The following is a 12,436-nucleotide window of genomic DNA, read 5'->3' as shown; positions in this document are numbered from 1 at the left end:
GACTGCATTTTGCCAACTGTACAATTTGGTGGAGGAGGGCTAATGAAAAGGGGTTTTTCAGTGGTCAGGCCAGGCCCCCTAGTTCCAGTGTAGGGGACTCTTAATGCTTCAGCATGACAAGACATTTTGGGCAGTTTTGTGCTTCCAATTTTGTGGGAACCTTTTGGGGAAGGTCCCTTTCTGTTCCACCCTGACTGTGCCGCAGTGCACAAAGCTTTAAAGAGAATTTAGAGTCAATAATGTGCTGTTTAAATGAGGAGTGAGGAAGGAAACAGTGACTCATTTATACAGGGGTGGAGTATGACATGCCCTTTGTAGTATTAAAGTGCTGTTCATTGGGTTAAGATGCTGTCTGTGTGACCAGAGGGTCCCAGGTTACAATCCCTGGGTCAGAAGAGTGATGTCACTGTCGGGCCCATGACCCTAATTGCCCCAGGGACTGACTGGCCCGGATTTCTCAGTTGTATGTTGTTTGTGGGTAAAAGCATCTGCAAAATAAATGTAATTTACTCAGTGAGACTCTGTTCAGAATCCAGATTATTTTTTTCACTTATATGGTAATTACTGTATTGAATAAAGTACTCAGGGGTTTCTAGTCAATCTTAAATTTTGTTTCCACATGCCCAGCCTGGCATAACAGTACTAAAAAAAAAATATATATATATATATATATATATATATATATATATATATATATATATATACATACATATATATATATTTTTTTACACAATATCAAAATAACTGAAATGGAAAGGAAAACTTGAGAATTTTAAAAACATCCTTATTCTGTGAGGAAGTAGTATTTGTACGGCTTCCCCACAGCCCCCATCACTGTGACTCTCTGGCACAGTAGTACACAGCCGTGTCTTCAGCTTTCACGCTGTTCATCTGTAAATACAGCTGGTTCCCGCTGTTATCTCTAGCGATGGTGAATCTCCCCTGAACAGACTGGGCATAGTATATGTGGCTACTGCCCGTGTGGATAAAAGCAACCCACTCCAGTCTCTTCCCAGGAGCCTGTCTGACCCAGTGCATATGATAGCTACTGATTGTGAACCCAGAGGCTGTACATGTCTATCTGTGTGATTCTCCAGGCTTTTTAACTGCTGGTTTCGACTTAGTCTGTGTATCAACACTTAGAGAAATGAGAAAAACAAGTTGCTGTTGCTGAATATTTACTTAAGTATATAACCATCAGAACTACTGGGAATCATGTTAAAGACGCCACATTCAGATCCATTCACCTCTCAGTGCAGAGATAAGTATATGATGATGTCAGGTTTTGCATGAACTCCTCCTCAGATATACCTAAAGGTAGGTGGCAGAGTCAGGGCAGTGTGGGATCTCAAATGAGAAACAGGATCTGTACTATTATATAGGGACTTGTGTGATAGTACAGATCCTGATTTCTCACAAGGTGTTACGGTCCAGTCTAGGGTTGGAATGCAACAGAAAGGGAAGAGGGAAAAACAGGACAATCAGGGACGGAGGAAAGAGAACACAGGACACAAAGGGATATTTTTTTAGTTTTTTTATATTTTATACACACTTTCACAACATTGGGTGTATCAGACTTCAGGAGTGACCACGGCCAAAATAATAAACAAAACGCCACTACCGCACGAATGCCCAAACTAAGCTAATCATAACTGAGAAAACAAAATACAAACAAAACGACAATACTAATACCTAACTCCCTACCCAAATTAACAATAACACATCACGTTGCGCAAAAGCAAACTGGCAGTCACTCCTTACACACCAAGACACGAACTCACAAGAAACACAAAATCTGGTGACAGTACAGAAGGGCAAAAGCAAACGGACAGTCAGAAAATGCAGGCAAAGGGTCAAACCAAGGAAACAACAAACCAAAGCAAAAGTACCAAAAGAGGGCGAAGCCGAAATCAGAAACCAAAACAGTCATACACGGGCAAGCAAACCAATACAGTAAACCAATAAGCAGAGCTCCCGAGGTTGTCTAGCCGCCATCTTCTCTTCTCAGGACCCGGAAATGACGAGCGGCGCATCGGACGAGTCGTGGGCGGGGTCTGGATGGAGAGGCGGAGCCGAAGGTGCAGCCAGCGAATCGGGACGAGGGCAGGAAGGCACGTATCACCCCCCACACACACACAAGAGCGAACCCGGCAGGTGTTCACAGTCCCAATCGGGTCATACAAGGAAAAGCACCCAAACACAAAAGAACACAGAACCAAGAAAAACAGAAACCATCTGTGAATAACTGAAGGTGATGAGGTGTCAAGTTCTGGAGAGGGCCATTTCCTCATCAGCACTTGGTTACGATAGAAGTATGCAGTGGGGTGGTCTTTCAAGTCGGCCTTGTCCACAACAGAGGCACGACAAACCTCCAAGGAGGAGTCTGTCGTTTGTGCAGTGATCAGAGCGTCCGTAGTGGAGGGGACCTCTGGGGAAACAGCAAGTTTCACAGGGACCCGCGATTCAGGATCACCTGTCGAAGTAGGCGCTGGGTCGGACATACATTTCTCGTGCCAGATTAATGTCGGTGAACTTGCGTCGCTGGGCCCACGTTAAAACACAAGCTGGAAACACCTGGGACAAATCCGCTGCAACATCATTTGCGCAGATCTCTGGTTCTGGAGCAACTTCAGGTAGGGGAACAATCCTCTTCCCCGCAATGTCATTCGCCAGGATGAACGTGAGCCCAGGAACAGGTAACTGGGTCTGTACCACAACACGTACAAATCCCGAAAAGTCAGGAGTACATAGATAAACAGTATGCAAAGGAACTACAGCCACACATATATCGATACCCTGCACCAATACGTCGGTGCCACAGTAAGTTGTACCATCTAAAGGTTCAATTAAGAAAGACTGAGCCGCTCCCGTATCCCGTAGGATAGTCGCAGGGTGACGTACCTTGGCTTCACCAAGCGACACAGAAGCAGGAAACAGAACATTGGATCAACAATACTAATTGAATTACCATCAGGACAGGCAACAACATGTACTTTCTTAGTTACAGCACGAGCATTCTTACGCTTTAGCGCGGGACAAACAGAAATGATGTGACCCACCTCGTAGCAATAGAAGCATTCTCTCTTCTCTACAGGTGGTGAAGAAGAAGCGGACGGAGACGATGTCACAGGATGGGGACCAAGTTTGTGAGGCAGAGGGGTTGGGGTGAACAGTCTTATGGTCAATACAAATTCGTCAGCAAGGGTGGCAGCTTCGGCTAAACAAGTTACCTTCTGTTCATTTAGGTACGCCACTACACAATTGGGAACACAATTCTAAAATTCTTCTAATAACAATTCCTTGAGCTGCTCAAAGTGAGAGACACCATTTGTCAAACAACAAAGCTTTCTCACGAGCAAACTCAACATGGGTTTGGCTGGCGGTTTTATCCAGCTTTCCGAAATTCTGCCGGTAAGTCTCAGGTACTAGTTCATACACCCATAGCACAGTAGCCTTAACGATGTCATAATCTAGGCTCTGTTCTAATGCCAGAGCTGAGCAAACTTCCTGCGTCTTCCCCTCTAACTTGCATTGTAGCAGCAGCGACCACAGATGTCTAGGCCAGTTCAAGGTCGTAGCAATCCTCTTGAAAATAGCGAAGCAAGCATCCACCTCATGTTCCCGAAACACAGGAACGAGACTGATATGGCAACGTTAAAGCCTGAATTTTCACCTCCAATTCCCTGGGAGACTGGTGAACCTGAGGGAGAACGAAGACTAGATTTGAGGAGCGTCTAGGGCACCAGCCCGGTCACGGGTGGGCAGGCCGGCTTGAGGGGTCGTACTCGGTGAGTGTACCTTATGTGGAAGGGGCACAGGTTTTTGTTCACCCATGCTAATCCTCTGTAATGCCACCTCCTTGTCAGCCTCGACTTCCAATGCCCGGACACGGAGTAGCTGAGCCTGGTACTCCTGCTTTTTAATCTCCAGTTCCAGCTCCCTAAACCGAATTGTCAGCAGCAGGTCCTCCCTGGTTGAGCTAGTATTGCCGAGATCAACGCCGCTGGCTGCCGCTGCAGCCGCCAACCGCACGGGAGCGGACGCAACACTCGGCGAGCCCCCCAACTCAGGTAGGATACCCTGTCGAATTAGGTCGTCCAACAACACTTGCTTCATAACCTGCTTAGAGGTTTCAGCGGGGACCAAAACATTAAAGAACTCTGCTATTCCTAGCAGGACGTCCTTACGGCACTTATCGAACTGTTTGAGTGTGGGGTAGAGAGTGAAAGCAACAAGGTCGAACTGAGCCATTCCTACTAACACCACTACAACACCCCCCTCCCCCCACAAAAAAAAACCTCCAAACAAACACCAGAAAAGAGAAAGAAACGGATGAGCCCCCAATTTCTGTTATGGTCCAGTCTAGGGTTGGAGCGTAGCAGAAGGGACAGGCAATAGGGAAAAGGAGAAACAGGACAACCAGGGGCGGAGGAAAGGGAACACGGGACATAAAGGGATTTTTTTTTTATATAGTTTTTTTTTTTTTATAATTTTATATACATTTTCACAACATTAGGTGCAACAGACTTCGGGAGTGACACGGGCCAAAACAATAAACAAAACACCGTTACCGAACGATTCCCCAATCTAAGATGAACCTAAGTGAAAAAAACACAAACAAAAACGACAATACTAAGTCCTATCTCCCTAGCCAAACCAACCATTAAGCAACCCGTCACGCAGAACAAAAATGGCGGCCACTCCATACGCATCACAGCACAACACACAGGAAACACAAAAGCCAAAATGACAGTGTCCGAGGGGGCAAGCAAAAGAATAGTCAACAAGCAGGCGGGAGATCAAGACCAAAGAAACAATCAAAGCCGGGGCGAAGGTACCGGGAAAGGGCGAGGTGAAAATATGAAACCAAGAAACAAAACTGCCATACACAAGTAATCCAAACATAATACAGCAAACCAATAACCAAAAGCAATGAGCAAGAGCTCTCAAGGTTTGTGAGCTGTGGCCTTATCTCTCCCAGACACAGGAAGTAGCGCTGAAGGCAGGGGGCGTGGCCAGGAGCGGGAGGCAAAGCTGAAAGTGCAGCTGGCGAATGGTGACGAGCGGAAGGTCCGAAGAATCTGCTTGGACCTCCTGCAAACACTTACGGCACGTAACAGTGCTGTATTAATTAAATTACTGAACACTATAATACAATACAGTATCACTGTACATAAATATTCAATTCAATTTTATTAACAGCGCATTTTCACGACGCTACATTGCCTCAAAGCGTTTATTGTAGTTTCGCTGCTGCATCTCGGTGGCTGGTTTTTGGCAGCTAATCATAAGCTTTGATGAGCCTATGCTTGTTACTGAGAGAAAATGACTTTCTTGTCATGTTTTCTGTGCACGCCGCATTAGCCTCGGATAGCCAGTGAGAAGCAGACGGGCTCCCGCAAGGTAGGATGATCAAAGTAAAAAAAAAAAAAAGAAAACGCTGTTTTAATATATAACGTTTAAAAAGACCCGAAACAAACTCTGTAAGCGGACTACTTGATTACTATAGGTGAGTTATTTAAACAGAATTTGTACAGTAATGATTTTGTCGCAAGCTTTTTGAGCTATATATGTGACTGATCACTATTACCGGGATCACTATACGCAGTTTCCACTGAATTTATAAATATATTATGATTCCCGGTCCCGATGCTCCCCTTTGGATACAATTTCAGTCCCATCCCCAATCTAGGGGAAAGTAATGATTAATCAGCCGGCAACCACCCCGCACCCCGATGGTCAAATGTCACCTCATTGTAAGACCGTGGCCGATTTTTGTCGTCACGGTTGTTTGGCCGGAACAGATTATCAACGTCGGTACAGGAGACCTTGTTATTGGATCCATTCCGACTGAAAAGAAAGTCATTGTGAGGATGGAAATTTTATTATGTTAAACTTCCCGTAGGCACGCCATCGCTGTCACAACTAGGCATTTCATTGGCTGCAGTAGCTAGGTATCTCATTGGCTGTCCCGCTGAATTATATTTCCATGGAGACGATTGTACGTTCCAAGACTACGTAAGCAATAGCCGTGTATAAATTCTGAGGCGCAGTTCCCGAGTGTCAGTACAATATTTTGTAGCACTGTGTCTAGTTCCGTTCACTACACTTCACTGAATAAGATAAAGATTAGTGATCTTATTATTTGAAATAATCTTTCAAGCACCCCAAAATGTGCAGCAAAATGAATGCAGTCTGGCACGTGGAGGTGCACTTTGAACAGCAGGGTAAAGCAGAGAGTATCTGCTTCAGAATACATCGAAGCAAGAAAAGGTGCTTTGTTGTTCTGCCGATGGAAGATGATAAACTGAGCGAGTCTGGCCAGGCTCTGCTCAGAAATGTTGCATCAAAGTTCCTCCACCTGGACCGCAACTTACCTCATGGTGAGGAACCATGCACCCCTGCGGTCCAGGATACGTGCTGCAGCCCAGCCACAGCAGCTGCGACAGGTACTGCATCACCTGCGGATAGCACACCTTTCAACAGAGTGATTAGCATATGCCCATGGCCCAAGCTCAAGAAGAAGGTAATGGAAAGTGGTAAAAAGGCCTGTATACTCACCCTACATTATTGTCTTCAGGTGGTGCAGACTACGAAGGAGACCCCGAGGCCCCAGATGTTATTTTGGGCAGCAGACATGGGAGGATCAGTTCTTTCATTAGATCCTTCCTGAGGATTCCAAAGATGCTCCTCAAGGTACTGGGCTTAGTTTTGAGGAGTTAAAATGGTGCTGGACGTATGGGCAACAAAACGAAAGAAGTCTGGCACGTTCATTTCGTGCATTTCGAACAGCGGGGCAAGACAAATTGTCAGCTTCAGCATTTATCGAAGCAAGAATAGGTGTTTCGTTGTTCTGCTGGAGTTGTTATGCTTCAGGTAACACTAGTCTGATGGTTGGTGTTGGCTCTGTTCACCACAGAATATCAAGAAACGACGGGCTCCATGTGCAAGCTAAGACTGTCTTATGGACGGAGCAAGAACTGTGGCTACCATGTGGTCAGTTACAGTATATTGTAAATACTGTAAAATGTGCTTTCAGTAAAATCTTGCACCCTACTGTATTGTTGTCTGGTTATATTTATGTACAATCGCACAACTAACTTTTATCGCTGTTCTGTTGGCATCAGGACAGGTAAAATATTGATCCTAAGCAGGATTTATCCTTTGCTTATATTAATGGTTTATCCATGGCTGCTTCATTTATTCCCAATGAATGCACTTCAACGATCTGTGTTCCTTAGGGATATCGCAGCAGTTTCTTGAACTTTATCCAGTTCACACTCTTTTCACTCAAGTGTTTGTGGAGAGTCTTCCCTAATTTACTGCAAAAAGTTACTTAATTGTTAGTTGTAGTTAATTGTTAATTGTAAAAAGTTACACTGTCAAAGTTACTTAAGCTTCACTATAAAATGTCCTGACATCTTCAAGAACTTATCACTAATGTTCCCTCAAAGCCTCCAAATGCTCACTGGACGTCCTCTGATAATATCTTAAATACCTTTAAAGGACTCCACAGACAAATGTTCGTGCGAATGTTCAGAGGACATCCTGAAGACATTATTCAGTAAACTGGGATTGCATAAATCTGCAGAAATCTCTCCACCTGCTGGTCATTGGAAGTTACTACTCCAACCTACTACGTGCCTTTCATGATTCAGAAAAAAAAGAAGAAACGTTTTGTGGTTCCACAAAAGCATTGCCTGCATGACAAGTTCACTTCAGAGACGAAGTGCATTTTGTGGCTTAGAAATTGAACATTAAAGGGGGCGAAATTCATTTTGTGATTCAGAAAATATGCACAGAATGTATTTCATTAACGAGATTACTGTGCATCTTTCATCACATGCATTTTGTCCTCAAATGACTATTTCGCAAGCTTCCCGCATGACTCGAGGGCTCCTCGCGGTGAACTGGTCACACAACACATTAACCAGAAAATATTTAAGACATGTTTACTTCGTAAGGTAGAACAAAATAGGGCAGGATCGCACGTGTGCACACTGATTCGAGAAGGCATTAGGACAAAACGCGTTTGTGTGAGAGGTGTAAATAACACTGGTCAACAGTCATTTTGCTAATGGAAGTCTGTCACCTGTACCTTATAAAATTCGACATGCTAATTCTAAATCTGAAAACCGTTTTTGTCCATCACGTCGGTTATGCGCAAGTTATGCGCCGGTTTGTGTTTATACCATTTTCGTCGTTAACGCTGCCGTGATGCATCGGTACTTTACTGTGTGTGTAATATTATATTCCATTTTTGGACATCTCATTGATAAATTTACTACTAATACTACTGGTTTACAAATGTACGTCATTGTGCTTACTTTTTACCTTTGTTTCCATTTTCATAGACAATATGAATAGGCGAGGTTGTGTGAACCATCCCGATAACTTCTGTTACGTCTGCGGACAATTTACTGCACAAGATCAGCGAAAGAATATGTCCAGCATATTTAGAAGTGCATACTACCATTATTTTGGCTGCAAAGTTGGCGATCAGAATAAAGCATGGGCACCTCATGTATGCTACACTGTCTGCTATTCCGGTTTAACACAGTGGCTGAATGGCAAAGGACAGAAAATGCCATTCACTGTGCCAATGGTGTGGCGTGAACCAACAGACCATCACTCAGACTGTTATTTTTGCATGACAAACATTGCTGGATTTACAAAGAAGAATAAATCAAGGATTGTGCGCTGGTGGAGAACATGTTGACAGCCTATCAGGCAATGGGTGCCCGAATGTCACTGAAGATGCACTTCCTGCATTCGCACCTTGACTTCTTTCCATCCAGTCTTGGCGATGTAAGTGATGAGCATGGGGAAAGATTTCATCAAGATATGAAGCCGATGGAAAGCAGATATCAGGGAAAGTTCAATCCCAGTATGATGGGAGACTACTGTTGGTTCTTGCAAAGAGACACTAATGCACAGTACAAGCGTAAAAGCAAGTGTCTCAAACATTTCTGAACATGCTGACATCACTTTTTGTGAGTTAAGAGAGCTATAAATGTATGCTGTAGCATCTGTCTGTATGCGTGTTCATGACTGTTTTCACAGTAACCCTTTAACACAAGTTTGGTATGACATAGTTCATACTCGTAATATTGTGCCGATATGGCAATTTGTCTAAAACATCAGCAATGTGCATCTCTGAAACCTGACATGTTAGCTGAATTTCAATTACAAATCTGAAATCAGCGTCAAAAAATGAACTAGGAACAGTTATTAAGTACTCAATGTAGACCAGTGTAATCTGCGTTTGACTAAAATTAACTACTAATAAGCAAAGTGTGGTCCATCGTTATTCTGTTCAAAGTGATTTATATGATTGTCAGCTTTTAAGAGTGCTGGACCAAAGTACTAGAGTGAAGCCTATTCCAAGTCTAGTACGTGTACTTCATAAGACAAGCATAACAATTACAACACATAGCCTAGATATATTGACAGCAGGCATACCTGTTGGAGCCGTTCTAAATTGCTTTATTTTTTTCGTAATCCTTCTCAAGATGGCGAGAAACACTCCGTGCACTCACCAAGACTCCTTCGATCTCAATGCTGGTCCCATAAGTCGCAGCGATATGAAGCAACTCCTTCGCAATGTCGATGAATCCTTGTCCTTCTATAAAAACAAAAGGTCTCAAATCTTGACCCCCACATGCGAGCCACTGTGTTTCTGAGCCCGACCTTCACAATTTCTGGAATTTCTCGCTTCACAAAACTAGTTATTTTTGCCTGCACTTCATTACCAAACGATCTGCTGCTACAAGTGTTGGTATGTGATGAATCCAGCATTCAGCGGCGGTCATTTTCTCCGCACTTGCTGCTAACGAACTGTTGTGTCACGCAGAGGGGTATCCCAGGAAAAACGGAATTACAATCGGTTCGTGTTTGGTATTCCACGGAGATCCTTAGCATGACGCAAAGATCCCTATCTATCGCCTTGATTTCGAAATTTTCAATTCATGTTTTTCAAGTTGATCGATTTCTTTAAACTTATACGACAAATTCAGCGGCCAAACACAACCTTGCGAAATATATGTGACTATTCTAAGGTAAGTTGAGATCATTAACTATGTTTCAACTATAAACTGATGAAGTTTCATAGAGATCTGAAGATCAGAAACGAAGAATTTTGCTCAGGTCAAATGTTGTCTCCGAGTATGCGGGGCAGCCGCCATCTCAGAACAATAAAAAAAATCCATGAAAAATAAGGTTCAAAATCGGGCGTGATTAAATGATTCGAGTAATGTAAAAATGTTAATAATACTTTTAATATATTTTAAAGCACGACAAAGCAATAAGCTTAATAACGGGGTCGTGCTAATTAATTAATTAAAACTATAATTAACAGACATTGTGAATCCGTTTTCATAATAATATATTCTCACTGTCCTGGAAATTTCACTTTAAAATAGAGAAACAAAAAAAATTGTGATAAATTTTCTGTAATTTTAAGCAATTCGCGATCACAGTGTTCACATTAAACAAAAAAGGCCGTACAAATCAAAAGTAAAATTAGTGTAACTTTTTTGTTTCTCAACCGATTTTCAAAATCTTGGTGTATTTATTTAGCTCTATCGTGTCATACTATTCATAATTTTTTTGGAACATGTTAATTTTTTTTGTCACATACCTACAAGTGTGTTTCTGCATGCCAGTCGTCCCCGAGTCAGGTGCATATTTGACTATGACTTTGCACGTATAACAAGCAGCGTAGGGAGTTGGTACTCCGTCGCACTCTACTCTTACAAACTTTTTTAAAATTGCGGGCTTCCCCAAGAGATCCGTAAAAGTCATGCAGGGATCATAAACTCCTACTCCGCGTTGCGACGCCGTTTTCACTGACTCCATGTTTCTTACTGACTGGCGCCGGCTGTTACCCACATGTCACGCGCTAATCAGGTGACCGCTTCCATTCGATCATGGATATTTATCATAGCAGTTTATGCCTTATAGGTTATGTATTCAACCAACATAGCAGACGGGAGATTTTAAAAAACGACTACTCGGTCAATTAATGACTTTACTCATATTTATTCGAATCACAACTGTAAATATATAAATTATGAAGGAAACCGCTTATATCATTCTCTTTCAGCTATGGCCGCAGTGCATTGTGGGTCGAATCGCCATTTTGGGTGAATACAACTCAAGTGCAAACGTTAGCCTGCGGCATTGTCTTTCGTGAGAGGCACGTGGTAGAAATGGTAAAAAGTTGGAGCACAACATGAGTTTTTTTCGGTTTCCCACTTGGAAAAGAGGATATGGACAGCAGGTAGAACGAAGAGGCGTCGGGTGGCCTGGGTCGCAGCGGTGAGATGGAATGAGATCACTTTCAACACGGTATCTCCCTTAATGCGTGTTTGCTCTCGGCATTTTCTTGGGTTCAAGTAAGATGTTTTTTGTTTAAGTAGTATTACTGAATATGCATTTTTTTGTCTTCTTAAGTTGGTATTTTCACTTTGTTTAACCTGCGCTAGCCTCACTACGGAGGGTAACAAAAATAGGTTAATCTGCTCCTGTTAAACTTAGCGTTACAGAGTGAATGTTTTTTAAAGACAAAAGTAAACAGCAAAACTGTAATGACACGTTTATCAGTGCATATATGTGTATATTCTCGTGCTTGGATTATATGCCACAATGCTGTATAAGGCTGTCACTGTGTGCTGTGCCCTGACAAACCAATAGCCAAATATAGTTTAAGTTTAGAAACATTTACAAGTACGGTTTCTAACGTTTCACATGATGTCTGGAAGGATCTGTATAAACGCATTGTACACCGATTCTGTATTCTGCTTGCCACTTCACTTTATTGGCCATATTTAAAATAAAATATATGTTCAGGCAGAGACATTTTTGTGGTGTTCTTTACTCTTCTCCTATCTGAAACACCTAAATTACGAGTGTGTTTTGGTAATGAAAATTGCTTATTACTGATTACATAAAACATTACGTTTTTGTGGAGAATAAAGAACACTGAATATGAAATTTTAAGTTTGCTAACCAAACGTGTTTACAGCCGCGAATGGGGGCGTGTCAGACAGTGCAGACACGTGACTGACAAGGAATCGCGTCTGTCTGGGAAAAATTGATATTCATAACCGATCTTTTTCTTCTTTATATGTAAGGCAGAAACCCATGTAATTGAGATTTATATAGTTATTTAATGAACATAAACCAATCAAATGGACAGCGTTGCCATATACTTAATTTTACTAATAATTTCAAAGTACAGTATAGGCTAGCTATTTCGAACAATTTTCAACTTACAGTGCTGTATAAATTAAATTACTTAACTGTGTTATTCGGATACGCTATAATACAATACAGTATCGCTGTAGATAAATATTCAATTCAATTTTATTAACAGCGCATTTTCACAACACAACATTGTTAATCAGCCGGCAACCCCCCCCCCCCCCCATGGTCA

At 42.4% G+C, this 12,436-nt stretch overlaps 1 long non-coding RNA gene across 2 annotated transcripts; it reads right to left on the bottom strand.

Annotated features, from left to right (window-relative positions):
- Positions 1-1,519: 1,519 nt before the first annotated feature.
- On the bottom strand, positions 1,520-10,887 carry LOC125741987 (uncharacterized). 2 transcript variants are annotated; one of them, XR_007397952.1, is made up of 4 exons: positions 10,640-10,887; positions 6,378-9,625; positions 3,060-5,850; positions 1,520-2,706 (listed from the first exon to the last, which is right to left on the bottom strand). It is a non-coding gene; the product is annotated as an uncharacterized LOC125741987 (long non-coding RNA). The 2 variants fall into 2 exon arrangements; XR_007397951.1 differs by having other exon boundaries at positions 3,060-9,625.
- Positions 10,888-12,436: the final 1,549 nt, after the last annotated feature.

Source organism: Brienomyrus brachyistius, chromosome 5 (assembly GCF_023856365.1).
Source record: "Brienomyrus brachyistius isolate T26 chromosome 5, BBRACH_0.4, whole genome shotgun sequence".
Classification (NCBI taxonomy): Eukaryota; Metazoa; Chordata; class Actinopteri; order Osteoglossiformes; family Mormyridae; genus Brienomyrus; species Brienomyrus brachyistius.
This window is presented reverse-complemented; position numbering and strand designations above follow the sequence as displayed.